A 6,742-nucleotide genomic window follows, 5' to 3' on the forward strand; every position below is an offset into this window, starting at 1 on the left:
AGTTCAAATATAAAAAGTTACATGGAAAATATTTCTCTCTTTGTCTGGTATTATCTAGACACACATGGAGTCGCTATGCCCAATAGTGGGCGAGTCTAGAGTATTCGTCCTTATAGAAAACATGTTTCAATATAAGTTCCATGTACAAAAGCCTGTCACTCTATTGACAAGTTGCAGTCGCTTGCAAATTATGATGATTCTATTTTTTTAATCATTTCTTTCATTTCAGGATCGTCTTCCTAGCTTAAAAGCCAGGGTGTAATTCTGTAAAATTCGCCCCTTGGATGTTACAACTTGAAAGCGTTCTGCATTCCGTAGCCAGTCTTGCAAATTTTTCACGGTAGGCAACTAGGAAGTAAAGATGCTGGACGTGGGGTAAGCGATGACAGGTGCCTCTCCTTAGCCAGCCTCCAGCTAATCAGTTATAAGAACCTCAGCCCTTTCAAGTTTGGGGTCAAGGCTCTAAACACAGGGCGTGGACTCAGTTACGTAAGTGGGTTGACGCAGACGATGAAAATTTGGGGTGTCATCGTAGCAGTTTCAGAAGGGGAAGTGAGAGGGGGCTGTCTCCCACTCCCCACGCGGCTGGGCCCCTCCCAGCCCCCTCATCAGAGGCGTCTGCTCTCTATGCCCTGTGTACCACTGAAAAGGGTGAAAACTCTCCCTGGAGAGCTGTCACCCCCGTTGACCGTGACCATGCGGCGCTTCAGAGCACAGGTTTCGCTAGCAAGAAAACCTTCATAACATTCCTCACTGGGTCCTTGTCGGTGCTTCGTTTAAATAGTGAGTCCCTTAAATCTCGTCTTCCCCACGAACTCTGGCCCAAACCTCCTGCTGGTCTTTCTGCCTCTGCCTTTCTCACCACAATGCCACATTCGGATTTGTCCCCAAAGTTCCTCCTTGATCAGAACCTTAACCCCCTGTGCAAATTCCTGCACCAGCTCAGCATCCTGTGACGTCCTCATCGTGGCGCCTCTGAACCAAGCGCCACCTGGGTTCCTGCCCACTGCTTTTCCCACGGCATTTTATTGGCTCAGGCACAGCCCGCCAAGCACACCTGACAGACGGCCGTTCTCACGGAGGTGCTCCCCGGGCAGTGCTCCCCGCTCTCCTGGCCGCTGGCCGGCCCCAGCGCGTCCTTCCCTCGGCCTGCCAGCCCACGCTCCTGTCTGGGGCCTCATTTGTGTTCACATTTATTAGCCACGTGCTTCAGTTATAACCCATTTTCTCTTTTTATTATTAGTTGTTTTTTATGTCCTTTAAACATGATTAGTTGGTTAATTCTTTGGGATCATAGAAAATATTAACCTTTTTCCAACACCTCCTTTCTTTAATCTTTCCATAGAACTCAGTAAATTGTGTTGACTCCCTTGTTTGCTTTAAGATGATTTAATTATTAGGTGATAATGTCCAATTAGGGGGAAAATACTTTAAAGAGATAAGGATAGATCTGCGATCATATCTCATTTTTGATACTCCATTTTAAATGAAAACTTATTCGCTATTTTAATGTGAACGGTGTTTGGTCTGTGTGTTTTCTATAGATGCACACGATGCACGGAGTTCTAAAAAATATATATTTAGTAAGACTGCTAGTTCTCTGAGTTATGAACACAAAGGTATGTTTGTTAACTATTCATATGTGTACAAATAGTTACACATTAAAGGTCTATATTTTATTCGATAATTATTCCCATTAATCTATCTGATACACAAATTAAAAAACCTGAAGGTCCTTTAAGAAATTACTGCCACCGTCACCATTTTAAACACATAATGGGCCTTTTACTCAGAAACTCTGGAAGCAGCAATAAATGCATCTGCTGCTGGATTTATTTTTGGGCGATCGAGGCCAAGTTCATATATAACGTTTAACAATAGAAGGACCAGAAACAGCGTTTATTACGTGGACTGAACCTGCCAACAGTTTATAAATAAGAGAGAATTTTCAGCTCTGTGCACAAGCTGAACACCTTCGGCAGAGGAATGAAACGCGGCTTCTTTTCTAGAACACCATTTTAGTAACCAGTGCGCTTCTCTCTGTAGATAGTCTTTGTTGCCGTGAAGACGTGTCGACTCGTTAAACGATGTCCTATAAAAGTCCGAGCGTGCGGGGCGACAGGTGCATGTTTATGTCTGTCGGTCCTGGCGTTTGACATTTATTGTATCTATTGTCAACCTCCCACGACGTCTCCCTACGTGAAGTTGTGATTTCTTTCTTCGCAAATTTCTTTCTTCAACAAGTTGTGTGACCTTTGATACAATGTTTGATTTATGAGTTTACAGAGATTATCGACAGTTCTTCTATCTTAGAGTGTATCACGGCTATGTGCATATAAAGAAAGATTTTTATCTACTAGGTTTCTTCAAAGGAACAGTTATTGTTTAATAACAGTGAACGATGTGTTCAACATTTTTTTTTTCTTTTCAAAAATAAGGACTACCCTGTGTAATCTCTATAACAGCGGTCCCCAGCCTTTGCGGCACCAGGGACCAGTGCTCCTATGAGACTCTGACGCCCGATGATCTGAGGCAGAGCTGAGGCGGTGATGCTGGCGCTGGGGAGCGGCTGCAGACACAGATGCAGCTTCGCTGGCTCTCCCGCTGCTCACCTTTCATTGTGTGGCCACAGACCAGTACCGGCTCGGGGGTTGGGGACCCTGCACTGTAGTGAGCATGATGAGCCACTATGCGCTAAACGCTCATGCATCTACTACCTGCATGTTCTGTGACTCCCGTGCTCCTGGCGAGCGACCCAGCTCCGTGCCCCCGCCTCGGTCTGCTCCCTGCTCCCAGGTTACCATCTCCGTTATTGCTCCGAGCTCTCCAGTCAGCGTGATAGGTTGGCAGATTTTGTTTTTTGTTTTTTGAGTCATAAAGTTTGAAAACCATACACTCTGCCAGTCAAAACGAAGACTAAGTTGAGAAAAAAGGCTCCAAGTTATTCCAACTATATCTACAAAGGTCTCATTTATTCTGCTATAAACATTTGCTAAAAGTCGCATGTTTAGCATGTGTTTCAAAATCATTTTCCTTTTCAAGGTTTAAGCTGACCCTTCTCTGAATTTTACCTAATGGATTTACAAAAATGGCTACAGTAAATTTCAGAGACCCAGTGAGGTGAATTGTTGTATTATGATTTATAACTTTCACATTTGACAGTCAGTGGTAGGCAAAACCATTAGACTATATATTTGGTCAGATTAGGATACTTGTCTTTTTAATGACTTCATTTGATAGTCTTTGCTTTCACAGGCTGGATGCATGGAGAATACAAACTTGCTACCTTCTAAATCTCATCACCATTTTATAAGTTAGCACATTTCTGAATGTCTCAATCTTTACATTCGAAATGATCAGAATGTACATCTGCAGATGATACAGTAGAAACACGATGATACATACAGTATTTTTCCTGTTTTGTTGCTTCTTTATGGCAGTAACTGTAAACCTTTAGAACGCACAGTAATCACCTTCACAGCTGATCAGGATACCTTATCGCTCAGAACCAGGTAGTTCGCGAACCACCTTTAAAAGAGACATCACTTTATAGCAGTTTCTGTCTTATCGTTTACGGTATAGACTAGAATTATGCTGTACTTTGAAATAACTAGAAATTCTTTCTATAAAAAACACGCTCGCAGTGCGACAATTTACTCTCCTACAAGTCTCCACTTCTGAAAATCAATTTCGAAAGCCCCTATCAGATCGCTGTGTTGCATATTTGTATTTTAGGAAGCCTTGAGAACAGTTCTTACATTCATATATACCTTTTCACATCTCTTTTTTTAGTGTCCAAACAAATGTCTTTCAATCGCCTGGTTTCGGTTTTGCCTGTCACCTGTGTGACAGTTAAGTCCGCCCAGGACTTAACAATATTAAATATCAGTTCGCTCGACCGCAGCGTTGTTTTTCTAAAACGGCCCAAAAGGAGGGTTCGTGAAGGAACGTGCTCTTGAGATTTGTAAGGGCGCGCGCGCTCCTGGACGTGACCGGACCTCTCTCCAGCTCGTGGCCGTTATCGGATGCCGCCCTGGCCGTTTCGTCACACCCTCTTCGTCTCTCATTTTGACGAGCTCGCGGATTGAGTGCAAATAGTCTCACCCTCTCTCGTCACCCAGGCTTCTTCAGCACACCCCCTCCTGCCCCCGAAAGGTCACACAGCTCGTTGTCTGTCTTCTACGTTCCTAAGACATCTGTCCTGCGTCCATGGTGGCTGGTGTCCTGGAGTGGCCGCCTTTCTGATGCTCGTGTTTTGGGTCAGTAACGAGCCTGGTTGACCTTCCTCTGAACGGACTTCTGCCCATTTCTTTAAGGCCCAGGAGCCGGCTCTGCAGTGCCCACTGCGTTTCAATTCTTCTGTCTGGGGCCGTGCTTCGAGCCCAGCTGTGTCTAGGGCCGTCCCCTATGCCAGCATGATGCTTTTCTAGACCCCGAAGTAAAACTGGGAACATCCCTGCAGATGGCAAGGGCGTCCTCTTTCTCTGCTGCCTGGATCACGCTTAGTGGATGGTGGCGTCTTTAGGGGACACGTGCAGTTTGGGAAAGCGCTTGGGCCCTGGCCCGGGGCAGGGCCGCCGTGCAGCGGGTGCTCGTGGGCGAGGCTGTGACTCGTTCCTGGGCGAGGCTGTGACTCGTTCCTCCACGCTGCTCCTTAATTTCTGGATTGTTTGTTTAAATCATACGACAGCTGTCACTACAGGAGCCCCGTGTCTTCGTGTTGCTCCCTTCTAACGTGTACCGTGTCCATAGTGACGCTGGAGAAGGGGGCGGGGAACTGTGTCCACCCACGTCTCAGAGAGCAGCATCTGCCCATAACCGCTTCCTGCATCTCAGCATATCAAACGCCCGATTTCAGTGGTTTTTTTCTGTTTTTCACTTATTCAGAAATTTTGTTGTAATTCCCGCAAGTTCAGATCTAAACGCAAATTACTTTCTTCCACAGCATGAATGGGATTTTTACATAGAATTCAAGGAAGGAGAAAATGAAAATAAATTAATATACACTAAATATATTTACATCAACCCGTACTAAACAAATACAGTAAGAAAGTAAAAACCCATTATGTGTAAAGGAAGGGGGATTTAGTAACTGAATTTAATGTGGAATCACTTGTCACATTTATGTTAACGTCAAATATTTTTCATTTGAACACGTGGGTGTTATTGACACTGTCTGGTCTATCACACCTGCTGTGTACGCGAAGTATCCCCCAGATGATAATGTGGCCTCATCACAAACCAGCTTTTCAGTATTCCAAACTGTGCTTAGAAATTTTATGCCAAGAGTAGTTTAGGTACATGTTTTCAGAGCCAAATTTTTTTTAAAAAGTGAAATACAGTCTGTGATCTTGCCAGTCTGGGACAGGAAGAAAAAGGTGAAGCAGATGTATCTGCAATCTATACTCTAAGGTTTAAAAGATGGAGGTAAATTGGACTCACACCAGTAAATCTACGTGATTGTCTTTTTTCATATTTAGGAATTTTATGGCCTATGAAAAGGCCATAAATGGCTTGAAATTCCACGCTAGGAATAAAAATATTGCCACTTAGTACATATGATGTTTTATACTTTTGAACGTGCAGCCATTCAGGGGGAAGTCAATTTCGACTTGGAAAAGCTCCCTGGTGCAGCGCGTGCGGCTCGTCCACGCGGGGTCTGCGCCCCGGGGCCTGAACGCACCGCGTGGGGCCCGTCCCTGTGCCCGTCCCGGTGCCCGTCCCTGGTGCCCGTCCCGGTGCCGTGCGTCCTGGAACAACAGTCCTGGTCCCCGTGTGACGCGGAGACACCGCTCTCTGTTCCGTCTTTGCGGGTTTGGGGCACAGTGAGGCTCAGTGGCGGACCCCAAGCCTTGGCATGTAGGAAGCGCCCGGGGTGGTGTCACGTGCGGGCCCTGGCCCCGGCCTGGACGGGACGCCATCCGGGCCCCGTGGCGGCCCCGGCGGGAACGGACCGTCAGCTCCGCCCATAGCCACCGCGGGCACGGTGCTGGGCTTGCTCTCAGGCCTCGCCCTCAGGCCTCGCCACGCTTGCCGCGGCCCATCCCGAAAGTCCTGGTCATTTCACCTCTGAGTGTTTTATTCGCGAAGTCCCAGGGGACAGTGGCGCTGCCGGGGAGTGAGGCAGGTCTGCTGGCCGCAGGCCGCACACGCGGGTGAGGCGGGCAGCGCGCCCCCGTCTGCGCTGGGACCCGCGTCGGAGCAGCTGGGCGGCCCGCCAAGCCCGTCCTCCCCAATCCCCCCGGGCTTGTCTGCAGATCCCCAGAGTCTCACCCCTCCCCGCCCACGCCTCCTGGGGCGCCCCAGGCCGTGAGCTGATGCGGTCAGTGATGGGTCCACTGGTGCTGGGGACGGGGACGAGGTGCAAGTCCCAGGCCGCGGACGCCGTCAGCCTCGCCGGGAACCCAGGGCACCCAGGCGTGAGGCGGGACCCTCCGAAACGGCGGAAGGGATTATTCACGCCGCCGAGTCCTCGGCACCATTTCCAACGCCTGCTGAGTCTCTGAAATGCCATTTCTGCATATTTTGTTTATTGGTGTGACGAGGGTTGACATATGTCGCTATCAGTGTTAAATAGCACTTAGGATTCATTTATCTGATGTTTTAGGCAGAATTCCCATGCTCTGTGATATGTGTTTTGAATGTTAGTGTCTTAACTGAAGGCCAGTCCCTCTAGGGAAGTGCTTGGTCACGGCCTTGGGCTCTGTAAGTGTCGGTCCTGTGTACCCAAGAATAGACTGTT

At 47.7% G+C, this 6,742-nt stretch overlaps 1 protein-coding gene across 1 annotated transcript in view; it reads left to right on the forward strand.

Moving 5' to 3' along the window:
• Window positions 1-6,742, forward strand: part of LOC105306913 (CUB and sushi domain-containing protein 1-like) — a 185,200-nt gene that overhangs the window by 59,261 nt on the left and 119,197 nt on the right. The gene's annotated exons all lie outside the window — the stretch shown is intronic.

The sequence above is a fragment of the Pteropus vampyrus genome, unplaced genomic scaffold (assembly GCF_000151845.1).
Source record: "Pteropus vampyrus isolate Shadow unplaced genomic scaffold, Pvam_2.0 Scaffold464, whole genome shotgun sequence".
NCBI classification, from domain to species: Eukaryota; Metazoa; Chordata; class Mammalia; order Chiroptera; family Pteropodidae; genus Pteropus; species Pteropus vampyrus.